The following is a 17,623-nucleotide window of genomic DNA, read 5'->3' on the forward strand; positions in this document are numbered from 1 at the left end:
ATACGCCGTTATACACACACACACACACACACACACACACACACACACACACACACTTTCTTCATCCATTCATCTATCCATGGACACTTGGGTTGCTTTCATATCTTGGCTATTATAAATAATGCTTCAATAAACATAGGAAGGCATGTATCTTTTTAAATTAGTGTTTTCATTTTCTTTGGGTAAATACCCAAAGAAATGGCTATTTGGATCATATGGTAAGTTTTTTTTAAAGATCTTATTTATTTATTTGAGAGAGAGAGAGAAAAAACACAAGCAGGGGGAGCAGAAGAGGGAGAAGCAGGCTCCCTGCTCAGGGGGAGCCCGATGCAGGGCTCGATCCCAGGACCCCGGGATCATGACCTGAGCTGAAGGCAGACGCTTCACCGACGGAGCCAGCCAGGCGGCCCATATGGTAACTCTTTGAGGAGGCTCCATCCTGTTTCGCACAGCGGCTGCACCAGCTTGTGCTCCCACCAACAGAGCACGACGGCTTCTTTTTCTCCACATTCTCACCCACACTTGCTATTTCTTGTCTTTTCGAGTCTAGCCATTGTGACAGGTGTGTGGTGGTACCTCCCTGAGGTTTGATCTGCATGTCCCTGATGACGAGGGATGCTGAGAATGTTTCTCTGGGTCTGTTGGCCATCTGCATGTCTTCTCTGGTAAAAAATCTATTCGGGTCTCCTGCCCATTTTTAATCAGATTATTTGGGGGTTTTTTTGGTGTTGACTTATATAAGTTCTTTACATATTTTGAATATTAACCCCTTATTGGATATATCATTTGCAAGTATCTTCTCCCATTCACCAGGCTCCTTTTTATTTTGTGGATGGTTTCCTTTGCTGGGAAAAACCTTTTTATTTTGGTGTAGTCCCAATAGGTTATGTTTGTTTTTGTTTCCCTTGCCTGAGAAGACATGTCCATAAATATGGTGCTAAGGCCAATGTCCAAGAGATTACCGCTTGTGTTTTCTTTTAGGAGTTTTATGGTGTCAGGTCTCACATTTAGGTCTTTTATCTCTTTGAGTTTGCTCTTGTACGTGGTAGAAGAAAGTGGTCCAGTTTCATTCTTTTCCACGTACCTATCTCCAACTGGTGTTTTTTAAAATAAAGTAGGTATTTTTAATTTATAAAAGGTAAGAATATATATATTATATATAAGGCAAGTGTTTTTAATACATAAAAATATATAAATAATATATAATAATATGGAATATACAAAAACAAAACCTTTAAGATGTAGCAAATTCTTTGACATACTTCATAAGGAGATAAGAATCAACCACAAAAGCACTGTGCCTGCAGGATGGCTTCCTAATTAATTACCTTGTAGCTCAGTCTATAGAAGTGTCGCAGAGCCAAAGGCAAGTCATGCATTTATCTTTTATACAGAAAGCAACTGTTCTAAATTCATTGCCATTTTCTGTATGGCAGATGGCTTTGAGTGTGCGCCATATAGCAGATATTTTACAGAATTAAGCATACTTCCTCTATCTCTCTAATATAAAGATGAAATTGTAAACATGAGAGAGAGAGAGACACAGTCCCTCCTTTGGGAAAACAACTGTCCTACAGAGAGAGCAGTTTGAAGACAGATGCATAAAAACCCTCCTAGGAGAGTCACGTAGACGTCACTGAGATGGTGACATTGGTCGTTCCTGACTTTGCTCCCCCGGACAAGAGCAGCTAACATCTTGTCAAGAACAAGACACCACCTGCAGAGTCCTAGAACACGCAGGCTGCAGCATCCCCCGCCTGCACCCCAGAGCCCAAGACAGACCGGGTTAGAGGAGAAGCCACGCCCTGACTGCATCGCCCCTTCCCCAGGCCAGCACAGCGCTGCAAGGACGGGTCTCCCCGAGCCTCTGGTTCCTTCAAGGGGGAAAGAGAACCCAGGAGGAACAACCAGCCTGCCCCAGCACTGTGGGTCACTCTGTGGGAGCCCCTACTCTAATTCACACCATGAGACCAGCAGGGGAATCTCTGGGGCTTACCGCTAGGAATCTGACGGTGAACAGAAAATCCGAACAGATCAATTACTATTAAGGGGACTGAACCCATAATGGAAAATCTCCCGATGAAGGAAAGCCCAGAGCGGACGGCTTCACTAGTGAATCTAAAGGAGAGCTGACACCCGTCCTTCTCAAACTCTTCCAACAAAATCAAAGGGAGGAACCCTCAAACTCATTCTGTGAGGCCAGCATTATCCTGATCCCAAAACCAGAAAAGGACGCTGCTAGAAAAGTAAATGACAGGCCAATATCCCTGATGAGTTTAGATGCAGAAATTCTCAAGAAGGGGCGCCTGGGGGGCGCAGTCGTTAGGCGTCTGCCTTCGGCTCAGGGCATGATCCTGGCGTTCTGGGATCGAGCCCCACATCGGGCTCCTCTGCTGGGAGCCTGCTTCTTCCTCTCCCACTCCCCCTGCTTGTGTTCCATCTCCCGCTAGCTGTCTATCTCTGTCAAATAAATTAATTAAAAAAAAATTCTCAAGAAAATACTAGCGAACGGAATCAGGCAGCACGTCGTAAGGATCATTCACCTTAACTAAGTGGGATTTATCCCTGGGACACAAAGATGGTTCGACATCTGCAAATCGATCCATGTCATAGCTCACATTAACAGAATGAAAGAAAATAATCATAGCATCATCTCAATAGATGCAGGAAAAGCATTTGACAAAATTCAACATCCACACTCACGATACAAGCACTTAACAAGTTAGGCATAAAAGACACATATCTCAACATAATACAACCATATATGAGAAGCCCGCCACGAACATACCACTCAGTGGAGAAAGACTGAAAGCTTTCCCTCTAAGCTGAGGAACAAGACAAGGGTGCCCACTGACAGCACTCCTACTCAGCATGGTGCTGGAAGTGGCAGCCAGACCAATCAGGCAAGAAAAGAAACAAAAGGCATTAGAATCGGAAAGGAAGAAGTAAAATTGTCTCTTTGAAGATAACATGATTTTTTTTTTTATTTGAAAGAGATAGAGACAGCCAGCGAGAGAGGGAACACAAGCAGGGGGAGTGGGAGAGGAAGAAGCGGGCTCATAGCAGAAGAGCCTGATGTGGGGCTCGATCCCAGATCGCCGGGATCACGCCCTGAGCCGAAGGCAGACGCTTAAGCACTGTGCCACCCAGGTGCCCCAACATGATTTTATATAGAGAAAATCCTAATGACTGCCAACACACTGTTAGAGCTAATCAATGAATTTCACAAAGTTGCAAGATATGAAACTAACAAAAATCAGTAGCATTTCTATACGCTATCAACAAATTTTCTAAAAAAGGAATCTTCGTTGCAGCATATTTACAAGAGCCAAGACACAGAAACAACCTTAGCGTCCACTGCTGAATGCGTGCGTGAAGAAGCTGTGTGTATTCACTCATACGATGGAATGTGACGCACGCAGTAAAAAATCAAGGACCTCTTACCGTTTGCAATAACATGGATGGACACTGAAGGCATGATTCTCAGTGAGACAAATCAAAGACAGATATTATCTGATTCCACTTATATGTGAAATAGAAAACACACAAACAAAAACCCATTTCAAACTCATTGAAAAAGAGATCGGACATGGGTTGCCAGAGCACAGGGTGGGAAAGGAAAATTGGAGGAAGGTGGTCAAAACAAAGAAACTTCTAGGTTGCAAGATGCATGAGTCACGGGGCTGCAATGTGCAGCAGGCTGACTAGAGCCCACCCTGTCCTGGGGTCCCAGGAACGCTCATAAGGGTATAAATCCGGAGTTCTCATCCCAAGGGGAAGTTTTTTTTTCCCTAAAAATTTTTTTCTTTCTTTTCTTTTTACTATATTTATATGAGGAAATGGATATTAGATGAAGCTGTTGGGGTGCTCATGTCACAAGGTACAGACATCAAACCACCATGCTGCGTGCCTTAAACATACAGTGACGTATGTCAAATATCTCTTGATACAACTGGGAAAACAGTGCTTCTACTATTATATGACTTTTTTTTTTTTTTTTTGAGATTTTATTTATTGGAGAGAGAGAGAGACACAGTGAGAGAGGGAACACCAGCAGGGGGAGTGGGAGAGGGAGAAGCAGGCTTCTCGCTAAGCAGGGAGCCCCACACGGGGCTCAATCCCGACTGAGCTACCCACGCGCCCCCTACTATATGACTTTGTCAGTAGCGATGCAAATGTTCCCTAAATGGCTCTCCTATTTGCACAATTAAAAATTTGCAAATCAAACTTTTTTTCTATCATTTTAAAGGTCTTCCAGATGAAGGACTTCCATGGGTGTGGATGCATTTGATAAAAATGCATGGATGCAATATCCATCAGTCCCATTTCGAGAATGTGTCGTGGACGTCAGAGGGGAACAGAGGCAGAGAAGGGATCCCTGGAAAGTTGCCACTTGAGCAAAGATTTACCTGAGGCAATGGTGTGAAGTCTGGATACCTGGGGAAGAGCTCCCCGGCAGAGATGGCGTCAGGTGCAAGCACAGAGACCAGCAAGACCTGTTTTAGGACCACGTAGGATTCCAGAAGGCAGGGAGGGAGAGAGAGGGAAAGGTCGATGAGGTCAGCAAGTAATGGGCAGCGATTGTGTTGAGATAGCTTTAACCGCGAAAAGGATGGTGGCCACTGAGGGTTTTTGGGAGAGGAGGGACGGTCTGACTCCTGCTGTGGGGGCTCCTTGAGGACTCAGAGGGCCAGGGTGGAAGCAGGAGACAGTCAGAAGGTCCCGGCCTGGACCAGGGTGGTGGCAGGGGAGGTGGTCAGTGCCATCCCCACTAAGCTCACCCTCTGGGTCCATGACTACAGAAGCCAACCCTACGCCAGCAACACCTGACGGCATAAACACAGCCAGGGCTCTGCCCTAAACTACAGGCTTATAAGCCCTCTTCCTACCAGACCTCTCCGCTAGGATGCCTTGGAGACATCCCCAAAGAGCCCGTGCACGACGGAGCTGCCTGTAGCCCGTCAATAGCTCCCCTCACAACTTTGTCTTGGTCGATGGCAACCTCCCTTCCAGTTGTCCAGGCCTGAACCCCCAGAGCCCTCCTGAACCCCTCTTGATCTCTTACACCTCATGCCCAGTCCATCAGCACAGCGTGCCAGAGATCTCTCCCAAACACGGCCAGACCTCACCACGATCGCCCTTCCCATTGTTCCCACCTGCTTCCCGTGGCCCACAGCCGGGTCACTGCAGCCACCTCCCAAGCAGAAAGTGTGCCTCAGCCTCAAGCTACTCTCATCAGCTCCCCAGAGGCACCAGACCTCGTCACCCCTGTACCTTCCACTGGCTGCGCTGTCTCAAAGAGGAGCGGCTGAAGGGCTCACCCCCCACCCTCACCCTCACCTCCTCCTGCGTTTCCCCAGCTCACTCCAGCCACATGTCTCCTCTTGCCCCTCGGACAACAGCTGGCATGCTCCTGCCCCAGGGCCTTTGCACTGGCAGTTCCCTCTCCATGGACCACTCTCTTCCCCCGCTCTTCTTCTGCAGACCTATGTTCAAATATGAAGACTCCCCCTGCCCACCCTGTCTCACTGCATGACCTCGGCCCCGACAGTCTATAACCCCTTCCTGCCTTATTTTCCCCTATAGCATGTATTCCTTTCTGACATACTATGTAATTTACTTTTTTAAAATCTGTGTTCACTCCACTATCCCCTACACTCCACAAGAGCTTGTTATCTGTTCATTCACTCTGTCTCCCCGGTGCTTGAACACCGCCTGGCCCACAGGAGGCATTCCGTGTGAATCTGCTCGGAGTGTGAATGAACCTGTTTTACTTGTAATGAACAGATGGGGAAGGTCAGGCTCAGCAAGGCGGCTCAGTCACGAGCCACGTGAACAGAGATCTGGGGGGGGCCCTGTCTAGGCGGCCATGCACCTACAATCCTTGTGGGCACCTTGTGGGCTGAATGGCATCTCAGATGTGGCTTCTGGGCTGTAGGAACAGAGAAGCGTGAGGCCAGCCACCACGTCAACGACAGGGCCGGGCTCTGCTCGCGCTGCACCGTCCCCAGGCCTCTGCTGTGGGAAGCCATCCACAAGGCAGACCACGACCGTGTGTGGGCCCTGCGTGGGGGAGCCCTGCGTGCACTTGAAGCTCCCTATCTAGAGGCCTCCAAATATCAAACCTGGGCGCCAGGACTGCAGAGGCCGCAGGAGGGAAGCAGTGTAAGGTGAGGCTGGGCCAGGAGGCACGGTCATGACCACGTGCATTTCAGACCACAGCACACAGCCACTGAAGGGGGCCGGCTCCAACGGAGAAAGCGGACAAGAAGTCTGTTACGATAAATCGGGCCCAAACCCAGGCAGCTTAGACTAGAAAGGCAGCAGGGAAGGTAGAGTGACATCAACAGGAATCGGTGGTGGTTGGCTGGGGAAGGAGCTCAGATGGGGAGTGAAGGGAAGTGTCAAGAGCACTGGTAAGGTTTCCAAGTGGCAGAACGGGAGAGACGGGATCAGATCCCACCTGAGAGCATGCTGGGCAAAGGACGGGTTGTAGGGGGAGGTCATGAGCTCTGGGTTTGGGCCCATCGAGGCTCACAGCGCGTGGGCAGGTGGATAACGGGTCCAGTGCCCGCTGTGGCGCCGGGACCATGGTGTGCAGCTGGGAGGCACGATGTTGTAGGAATTGAAGCCCAGCGTAGACATGTGAGACCCACGAGAAAACAGCCAAGGACTCCGGGACTGAACGCGGGGGGAGGCAGCGGGTCTGCAAAGCCTCACCAGGAGCATGGGGGGATGGGAGCAGCTGCACGGAAGGGCTGTGTCGTGGAAGCTAAGGAGAGCAGAGCCTTCAAAGAAGACGGCGCTGCAGTGTGAACTGGGAGTACGAACTGGGAAGTGAAGAGAGTCCCTGGTGAGCCCAGCAAGAGTGGTTCAGATGGAGCACGAGGTGCCGCCCAGGAACGCTTCCTGAGACCCTGGCCATGAAACCGGGGGACGCTTGCAAATTGGTGGCCAACTAGTATCCAGTTTGGTTTTTTTTTAATTAATTTAAGGACACCTAGACACAAACATGTATGAACACCAGTGGGAAGGTAACAACTGAAGAGACTAGCAGGATGAAGTGTCGGTTCTGGGACAGCAGTAAAGTAAGCGCACTGAGCAAGTGGGCTGCAAGGACAGGACGCTGTGGCCGGACGCCCCACATCCCTCAGGAGGGGGGAGAGCTCCCGGGACTGACCAGATTCCCCTGCAACTGTCACCATTAGATGGACCTCCAGAGGAGAGGAGGGAAAGACAGAGGTCTCCTGGGTGACATGTGAACACACCGTGAGGACAAAAGCTGAACGTGGGGCCAACGCTCTTGGTGAGCGAAGAAGAGCATCAGCGGTCAGAAGCTGACGGGATGAGCAAAGGCAAGGGCGTGGAGTCGGAGCCACTGACCGATACTTATTTGCATCTGTTCTGCAGTTACCAAGCAGGTCAGCAAAACGTGCCATCGGAGTCTGTGGCTACCATCGTGTCTGGAATCCAATGACAGGTGACATTGGGCCGTCCTCAGCACTACCTGTCCTCCGGAGGCTTCCAGTCAAGGCCCCCAGAATCCTTACAGAGATGAAGAGACGAGAGCGACAAAAATGTCAAGTAGGGGATATTCTTACAGATACAAAACAGCATGAATTCAGTGACAGAGGCGGGACTGCCCGTGGGGAGATGAGCTCAGTCAAGGAACAGAAGGAAAGAGTTGGCAAAAGAAGGAACACGGGCTTAACCAGAATCAAAACAGGGAGTCCCTGCAGGCCCGGCTCAAGAGCAAGATATAAAGAAAAGAAAATCAATCTTTTCAGATTAATTGGAGAGTGAATATACCAGGTGAGCTAGAAAGGGCCGATGCCAGAGGCCGGGAGGGCACCTGGAAGCAAGCTGCAACGTCAGAGCACGGGCTTCAGGCCAGGCTGCCCCGGAGAAGAACAAATCTGACCGGCGAGAGAGCAGATCCGTTAAGATGCCCATCAGGTCACAGCCACCCACCCAACAGCCCGGAATCCTGACCCTCCAGCAGGTGCAGAGAGGTCTGGACAAGCCGCATCTTGAAAACACCTCTGAGTGTACGCTTCAATTCCTACAACATCGGGCATTCCTGGCCCCGATGTTCTGGTCCCCAGCGCGGACCCCGAGTCTCCAGGTGCGCGAAGGAACAGAGGTCAACGTGCAGGCAGGAAGTGGCAGAACCCGCATTTCAGCCGCGGCGCAACAAACCCAGAAGGCAGCCCAGCCAATCCAAATCGGCAACAACGGAACCAGGAGCTCACGATGCTCGGATGGCGAGGAAGGAAGTTTTTACAGGAACATATAATACTGCCAAGCCATTTCCAGAATGGTCTCATATTTACTTTAAAAATGCAACATGCATCCAGCTAATCACGGATGGCCGTGTATGTTCTCTGACTCAATCGCCAGAAATAATTCCTTGCCAAGAGCAGATCTGATGGGGAGCTGATGGAAGAGGAGGGTAGGTACCGACATAGTTAGCATGCATGCTGGGCGGTCGATAGTAAGGAACCAGCGTTATCACTGGGTGTGAATCCAGCAGCATCTAGTCAAAGAGGGGTAGATATCAAGTGATCGCTAATGAGTGAGAAAGACAGGAAGATAAACGGGTGTGTAGTATCCCCAGTGTCAGGGGGCTATTCCACAGACAGCTTTCTGTCAATGTCAGGGGATATCTCAGAGCTGGGGGCAGAGAGAGAGCCCACTGACCTTACGCACGCATGTGTGCCGGCAGGTGGGGGTGATAGCTGGGCCAGCACGGTGAGGAAGACACGGCCAAGTTCGTACAGAAAGGAAAATGCCATGGAGCTGGATTTTCGCTGTGGTAGAGCTGGGTGAGCTGCTGGCTTTGCTCTGGAGGCAGAGACTTGGATACTGGTCATTTCCCCCCTTGCCCAGTATCAGCTGAAGACAAATTCCACGTTGAAAGTCACAGATGTGCTCCAATAAGACAATCGGAGGGTGAAGATGACCTAGGGAGGGAAGTGTCCCCCTCCAAGGGCTCCTCTCTCTCAGCTCTCATGAGCACATGGACCCTTCTAGAGTCCAGCTTCAGAAGTAAAGGGAGGCGAGGCGGGGGTGTCCTAAAGGACAGTCTCTGTATCAGCTTACTTTAGAAAACAAATCACTTTCCAGACATTACTTAGCTTTAGAACAACACTGCACAAACTCCTTTCATACAAGATGCTGCTCTCTTTAAACCTCCTATCCTGATTTTGAGACAGCCAGCCATGTGACAGAAACCCAGCCCCTCCATCACTCACTGATTACCCATCACCGAGGCCATCCAGGGGCCGGGTGAAGAAACTGACATCTTTTCATTAAGGTCCCTCATTTCTGGGCTTCGAGAAGTCAGTATTCATGGGTCAGTCGACTATAAAGCGTTGCATTTCACCAACCTTTATTGCATGGTGTTAAAATGGATAGAAACATTGAAAATACATACACACACCAGCAAAGGATACTTTGAAAAGATCCGTGAAGCATATTCAATCGTGCAGTAAATATGTGCTCACTCGCTGTTTATTGATTTTACAATGGATTTGCTGTTACCTGCCCAGTAAAGGAATTTAAATATGAAAATTGAATGATCTCCAATGGGACATGGGGTCTCAGTTGCTGACGTCTGCCATCAGGGATTGGACAGAAGCAAACAGTACTTGTGCAAAATGGTGACCCCCAGCACGATGTTGGCTTCCTTTGTTTCTGCTACGACAGATCCCTAGGCTGCAAGTGGGTTGAATCCTCAAGTCTGTCTACTGGTTAATTTTCAAAGAACCGGGCATTTGGCTCAAGGTATCTGGCCCAACCAGTTATTTGACCCAATCCTCCTGTTTTACTGAAGCAAAAATAGGTGTCAAGATCGCACAACTAGTGAATGGTAGGGAAGGGTAAGACACAGGTCTTACAGCAATTTGAGATTATCTGTATATTTATTTTTGATTGTGTTTAATTGGTTCAATTGAATGGTTTAATGGCTGCTAACCTTTCAGCTTTTAAATTGCTTTGTCAAAAAGTTAACATTTCACAGCCATGCTAGCCAATACAATACCCACTAGCCACATGGGCCACTGACCTCTTAAAATACAGCTAATCCAAATTGGATGTTCCATACATGTAAGACTTAGCATGAAAAAAAAAAAAACTTGTAAAATATCTTATCAGTATTTTGTATCAATCACATCTTTAAAATGTCATTTTGGATAGACTGGGCTAAAGAAAATATATTATTAAAATTAATCACACCTGTTTATTTTTACTTTTCTAATGTGAGTCTTTGGAGATTTTAATTTATGCATGTGGCTCACACACTTAATTTATATTGAACAGTACTGATTTACAGGAAAACAATTTAACTGCATTAAGGACAGAGGTATAAGGCATCTTTCCTGAATTTGCAAATGGTGAGAGCAAAGCAAGAGAGGTTGGGAAACCACCTGCTCTGAGCACTTTAAAGAGTCCTTACCTGGTGAAGGCAGAGAAATCTGCAAGACTCATAATAAAATAAAACGTAAAGCCTGACTTGAAGTCAAACAACTTCAGGTTAATGTTCAATTGTACATGCATGTGTAAATTTAACTCGTAAAGCAACATTAGCAACCGTGACTGTACGACAACCATCACCTTCCCTTTTGATGAAGAGCAAGTATTTTCCTAAAAAAATCATAACCAAAAACAATGTCCTAGAAATCAGTTGTGTCTTTAAAGAGACATCTGCCCGTGGTAAGTAGCCATACTAGATAGATAGATAGATAGATAGATAGATAGATAGATAGATAGATAGATAGATAGACCGACCCACCTTAGAGGTGAGAATGGGACACAGTGGTTAGCTGAATTGAAAGTTACAGGTCAGCGCTGAGCCCTTTCTAACTTAAGACAGTTTGCAGGCAACCTTCTCACCCCAGAAAAACAAATGCTCCTCTTTATAACAAAGAAATTTTTTAGTGCAAAAATTCACTGCATTTATCTTGGGAGGAAAAGGAAGACTCTGTCCAAATCAATAGGTTAATTACATATCAACTATGGCCACAAAATTAGAAGAACAAACTTGTTTACTGTCACAGATGCGCTCTCTTTTTGACAAAGAAAGCTTGTGATTTCTCAGAGGTTTAGATTGTTCAGTAAGATGGGCAGGTGCGCCAGCGGAGGCAGCGTTCACCGATTGCTGAGAACGCCCGATTGCCAGACATAAGCGCAAAGGCACTCCCACAACTTCGAATTCAATTTGGGTGTTTTCTGAGTCTCTCCTTAGGAACAACTATTAAAGCTGTAACAAGAAAAGATTCCGGAGGTTTCTGCAATAACTGTGCACGTGTAATTGCCGTCTGCAAAAGAAGCTCTGGAGGAAGCAGCGATTCTAGGCGCTGGGAGACAGTCACCTCTCCCAGCTCCCTTCCCTGTGCTCACCGGGGACGATGCCCTTTACCAAACTAACGGGCCCTCTGTTAAAGAGGATGAAAATGTTTCCCTGCCTTGCCCCTCCTGTTTCTGTAAGATGAGCTACGGGTCTTCCAATGCCTCAGCCCATAGGAATGCTGGGCTCCTGCATTTCCACAGACAGAACCCTTGACAATTTGCAATTTCAGGCAACGACCCTCCAAAAAATAGTATTATTCCCCCACAAACTTGTTAAATTTATTCTAATTTTACCCTCCCCTTTTCTCTCCCTCCCACTCCACCTCTTCAAATCCAAATGCCACTGGAAAAGAAGCGCATTTGGACTGATCTGGAATGTAAAACGCTCCAGCTTTTTATTGTTACCTAGAAAATCTTCCTTAAAGAGAATATTTTATAGGTTTTTAGTTCAAAGCAGGAAAGGTCTCTTATGCTAAGACTAGCTTCTCGCTTGGAAGGGGGCCGTTCCAAAGTTAATAAGGGCAGCGATGTAGAATGACTCCCCTAGGACGGGAAGCTGTGTCACTGCACAGCTGGAAGGACTGAAGCCCACCACGACGCTGTATTTCACCGGCCCCCGGAGGGAGCCGGGGACGCACAGACCTTGCAGTTGAAAAGTCTCCCAAACCCCCAAGAACAGGAACTGGTTTTAAAGGAGAAAACCAGCATTTTTCCAGCCGGACGGCCGGCGGACAGAGAACTCAGGGCTAGAAGCCAGCAGTCCTTTGCAGGGAGCCCGGGAGCCGACAGGAGTCATTGTCATCTTGGAGAAGCCACATTCTTACAACTACAGAAGGGGTTCGGTGCCTCTCCTACACCTGCCCTTCCGCCAGGGAGACGGGGGGACACATGTAGCGACCATGAGACACATTCTTTAAAAGGAGAATGAAAATGCATAGCCGAGTCTCAGCCAAGCCCGGCAAGGGCTGCGGCGTGGTCGGAAAACATGCTGAGCAAACCCGAGCGTCAGCGTGCTCTGCATTTGCTCACCTCGAACCACATCTTTGAGGACTTCCGCAAACCCGCTCAATCAACTTCCACAATAGAAACACCTGCACCACGGGATTTCCTAAAACACTAACTCCTGTTTTGGAAGGAATCCCAAGTAAGTGTAAGGTACAGATTCTCTGTTTTAGAGAACACGTTATAGACACGGGGACCAAGATGCACACCCTCCCTGACAAGGATACAGAAACGCAGCTTTTCCCGCTGGCCAACTCCGGGATCCGGATTGCTGGCTCGCCCTCCCAGATGGCGGCAATCCCTTCGCAGGGGCTGGCGAGCAAGGATGCCCAGGCCGTCGGGGCCCCAATGCGGACGCGCCGAAGCCACAGCAAAGGAGGGGGGATCGTTACCTGAGGAGCCGCACAACTCTGCGCGGAGCTGCTCCCGAGCTCGAGCTCGCCTCGCATAGGACAGGGCGGCGCAGGCTGTGCCGCGGCGGGCTCCTCCCGAGGCAGGCGGGGCGCGCGCTCCCTCGCGCCGCCGCCGTGACGCTGCTGTCAGCTGCTCCCTCGCGGTGCGCCCCGCTCCCCGGCACCTGTGCCCCGCGCCCCCGCGCCCCTGCGTCCGTCCGCGCACCTGCGCCCAGCGCCCCCCCCCGCACCTGCGCCCCGCGCCCCGCGCGCTCCCCGCACCTGCGCCCCGCGCCCCCCGCGCCCCTGCGCACCTGCGCCCCGCACACCCCTCACTCCCCTCACATCCCGCACACCCCGCACCTGCGCCGCCCAGCCCGGGCCTCCTCCGGCCTTCCTCCTCTCGCTCCCTCTTGGATCACCGACTTCTGAGCCCTGCCAGCTGCTGCAGCGGCCGCTGCTTTAGCTCAAATGGCGCCTGCTCGCCTCCAAAGAGCTTTTAGGTGCCACCTACTGCATGCTCCTGGAATAGATGGCCGGGACTGGAATTTTCTGAGAATTCAATGAATTGAAATCATTCCATTGAAGGTGCACCCGATTCTTTTGTCTTGGATCGTTCACATCAACAACTGTAATCACTACTAACCACGTAAGCTTTTCTTGCAGTGTCCAGATACTAAATTAAAAACTTCATTGAGAAGGCAGGTAAAATTGGGCTGTGCCGATAGCCACCCACACAGCGCAGATTAATACATTCTCATTTAATAGACTCCTGTGACAAAATCACCATTGGCAATTTGGAGCTAGAATTGCCTTTCCACTGAGTAGTTTCACATCAGCGTTTGGAGGAAATAACCAGGTTTATTTTCTGACATGGATAAACCATTTTGTCTAAGAAGCATTGATCGGAAACAGGTGAATCAGCAAGAAAGATTTATAGCTAACGATTCTGTGCCAGCATTTTTTAAATGCTTGCCTATAACACTGATGGAATACTGAATTTAAACTACAGGTTTGAGGAATATTTCTTTGCCTTATTATAACTCATTCTTTTTTTTAATACCAATGTTTCCCAGAGTCTTAGCAGTGTTTTGTTGTTATTTAAATTTGATTTAGCTGATAGAATTCCATTTACCTGTTTTAAACCTGTCTTGAATTTCTGCATGATTTCAAATTGTCTATCCTTTGACGTTCATTTCTAAAGTATATTCCTGTCATTATTCACAGAAAATACATGTTTTTTTAAAACCTTACTTAGAATGATAATTATAATCAAGAAATTTTATTATCCCCACTAGTTCCCCCTAATTCTGACCTAGAAGCTAAGGCCATTGGAATATGGGGGGGGTATACCATTTTTGTCAAAGTCACTGAAGACCACTGTGGGCGAATCTACCCTTATTTTAATGATGCAGGAAAGCAGGGTGGCCACTCCAGCTGGGTCTCCTCTTTGGTATATAGCTATCCCAGGGGTGGGCTCAGGGATGCTGACGGTGGGTTCTGGGCATTGCCTGCCTCCATTTCTGGAATCTGAAAGGACTGCGCAGGCTAACAAATTGAGATGTTGTTTTCCTCGACAAGCTGAAACATAGGCTACCAGGTCAAATGGTAAAATGGAAGCTGAGGACTAGGTAGGGATTGGCGACGAGATTTAATGGTGTGGAAGTACTGAAGGCAGAAAGCCCGTCCTAGCCCAGCGCTGGAAGGAGCGAGAATCTGGAGCTGGTGAGTGGAGCCAGTTGATTCTGCAAATTCCACACTGCAGAAGAATCTGCATTTTGCCACATACGATCATTATTTGTTCTGAGAATGTGCCGCAGGGGCCCCAGAAGCCCCGTTTAAACAGGAGCAGCATGCTTGCAATGATGTCCTTGGCTTCCCTGTCACTCCGCAAAGCCCTGACTTTTCACTGGCCACAAGGAGCAGATTGCTTCTAAAATCTGACTTTAATAAGATCCCCCATGAGCTTTGTAAGCCTGTGGTACGTGAGAAGCTCCAGGCCAGTGTCTCTCAAACTCTTAGCATGTTCAAAACAGCTTGCTGAGCCACACCCCAGATTTTTTGACTCAGCTGGGGTGGGGTTGCAAAGTGTGCAATTCTAACATGTTCCCTGGTCATGCTAAGGCTGCTTGGAGCAGGGACCCCCGAGCTCAGCCACCCAGATAATGCAGCCTTTGGGGGGGGCTGTAAAAAGAGCTTCTTCAGCTATGTTCCCACTTTGCCCTCTCCGCCTTGTACTTGGCAAACTTAGCCTCTATGCAGATCAGAAAAAGGACCCGTCTCTGGGTGGACACGCTCTCCCCTTGCTCCCAAGAGAAGGCAGGACTTGAGGGGCAGAGAATCCTTTGTGCAAAGAACCTTCCTGGAGCAGGTGTTAGCCATGCCATGTTTAGGGGGGGTGAGTGCAGGGCACCTGCTGAACCCCAACCTCACTCTCGCCCTCTGCTGGTCACCTTTGTACATGACACAAACTGCCCAGCAAACTCATCCAGCCCGCTCCTCCCCCAAGCCAGCATGGCTCCCCTGAGCGCTGGCCTCTCCATTTAGGACCTGATGTCACCGGTCCACAGAGTGCCAGACGCCATCAAGGGAGAGGCAGAGCCAAAGTCTAACATTGGGGCACAAGCCAGGGGGATAAGGCTGGAGACACTCTAGCTGGCTGCTGGGCAAGCACACATATAATGAAAAGACACACCTTTGGACTGTGTTCCTTCTGTGTCCCACTGTCTCACTTTCCTCCTGTCTTCTCTGAGACGCGGGTTTGCGCAGCAGCAGCTGGGAAGTTAACAGGCATGCACATTTCAGCCCCACCCCGACTTTCTGACTCAGAAACTCCGAATGTGGGGACGCAGCAACATGTGTTTAGCAAACAATCCCGGGGACCCCGATCCACATGGTAGAGTTTGAAACCCCCTGCACTAATGTATGCTTTCCTATCATATGTTTAACAAATGCCATGTCAACCTATCTCCTTAAAAATTGTAGAAAGGGCACCACCTTGATGGAAGGTGCTACAGGGACGGCGCATTTCACCCCCAGATGGGTCTGGTCCTGCAGGAGGTCTCCCAGGATCACAGCCCTTACGCCCTGCCCCTGCAACTGTCCCTTCTAAGGGCTTACCACGTAAGGGTAGGGTGCAGGACACCACTGCCCAGAGGACACCCTGTCTCCCAGCGGTCGTGCCAGTGGTCAGGAGGTCCACCTGCAGAGCTGGCCGTCTTCAATCCAAACTCTCACCTCCATCTTCCCCCCATGAAGCCTAATCCCCGGACGGGCCAGACCCTCCAAACTCAGTCCTCAGCCCTGCAATGTAAAAAGCCTTGCACATCTACTCAGAGAAAGGGAAGCCCAGGCCCAAGAAAATAAAGTCTTCCCACAAAAGGCAAGGAGAAAACAAAGTTTTCTTTTGATTTTTGTTCGTAAGTTCACTGGCCCTGAAATAAGAGCTCTGAAATTGGGTTGGCCCTTCAGAGATGTCCCACATCAAAAGCTACTGCGGGATTAGTCATCACAGGCTGTCCTCTCCCCAGGCCCTTTCTGAGGCAATTCCCAGGAAGGGAGTCAGCTGAGAGCCTTCAGCAGCAAGACGCCAGTCACGGGGGCACCAGGCTTCCGTCCTGGGCAGTGGCCACGGTTGTGCAGTGCAGCAGCACCCCAGCAACCAGGGACGATTTCCAGAGATGGGCGTCCAGTCGTCACGAGCGAAGAATCTGCAGAAGGTGAAGAGTCTTTGCTATTCCATTGGTTTTCATCCTGGTTCTCTATTTTTAATCATTCCTCCAGGCTCTCCCCAGCTGTACGGGGTGCTTTTGGGTCTAAGGAAGCTTTGTCTCTGTTCTTCCTGCCCTCCCTCAGCACTGCTACACAAGGCCCAGGCATCGTGCTTGCTATCTGTTCTTAATCTTTTCAGCTTACCGGGGCTGCACAGATGCCAAAGCTGACATCTGTTCTCTGTAATCTCGAGAGTTTCTCATCCCTGCCTTATCTAAGGTTGACCTCGTTCTCCGAGTCTACTGAAATTAGAGAACACACACGGATGATGATATCCGTGAAATGCAGCTCTGTGCACCCTTCCTGCTCTGTCTGTCCCTGGATCCAGCCCATCGAAACCTTTGCTTTCCCTGCTCCCCAGACCTCCCACTGCGCCCTTCGGAATACCTGTGCTTATCCATCAAGCTTCTCTAAAATCCAAACTGCTTGGGAGGAGTCCCACCCTTTGGGCCTCATTAAATGCTGACTGTTGACGCATCCCTGTTTCTCCAGTAGCATCTCAAGCAGAGACTGTCTCTCCTCCCATGCTCCATTATCTCCTTAACCTCAGAGCAGTCTCTCCTGAGCTGTAGCTTCCCCTCCGGCTACAGGATCCCGTCTCCTGGACTGCACCAGCCTCTTCCCTTCGTCCTGCTGTCCTTTGGGCCACCTGTCATCCTTCCTCTTTGTGTAGGTCCAATGTCACCGATCACCCCACTCTCTGCTCTCTTATGTCACGGTCTCCTCCTCCCCACTGATGTTCTTCTCTCCCACATCCTGCCCCCAGGCATCATGGTGAATTGCAAGACAACAGGGAATTGGTGTCTAGCATGGCCCCTTCCGCCATTCACAGCCATACATCCTCCTTGGGAGGTCACTTTCCTCCCTGAGCTCAGGATCACCTTCCTTCTAAGTACCGTCTTTCCCACATCATCACTGCTCCCTTTTCTACCCACAGAACATGTGGAGAAACAGGTTTACTGCTCCCCTTACTCTTGTCCTCTCTGAAGAAACAAAAAGATTGAAGGCGGCCCTGATGAGTCTGAGCCGCTCCCCTCATCTCTGCTCATGATTTCCAGTCTGTCCTCACAGCAGCCAGGAGGAGCGGAGCGGGGAGACCCTGGATGGGC

The 17,623-nt window shown here is 49.4% G+C and overlaps 1 protein-coding gene across 1 annotated transcript in view; it reads right to left on the bottom strand.

Moving 5' to 3' along the window:
- Positions 1 to 13,177, bottom strand: part of DIRAS2 (DIRAS family GTPase 2) — a 30,089-nt gene extending 16,912 nt beyond the window's left edge. The window contains exon 1 of the mRNA XM_045772479.2: positions 13,107 to 13,177. The gene's annotated coding sequence lies outside the window, so the exon portion shown is untranslated. The remainder of the gene's footprint in view (positions 1 to 13,106) is intronic.
- Between the last annotated feature and the right edge of the window lie 4,446 nt (positions 13,178 to 17,623).

This window comes from Ursus americanus, chromosome 34 (assembly GCF_024610735.1).
Source record: "Ursus americanus isolate L20-20 chromosome 34, mUrsAme1.1.p, whole genome shotgun sequence".
Classification (NCBI taxonomy): Eukaryota; Metazoa; Chordata; class Mammalia; order Carnivora; family Ursidae; genus Ursus; species Ursus americanus.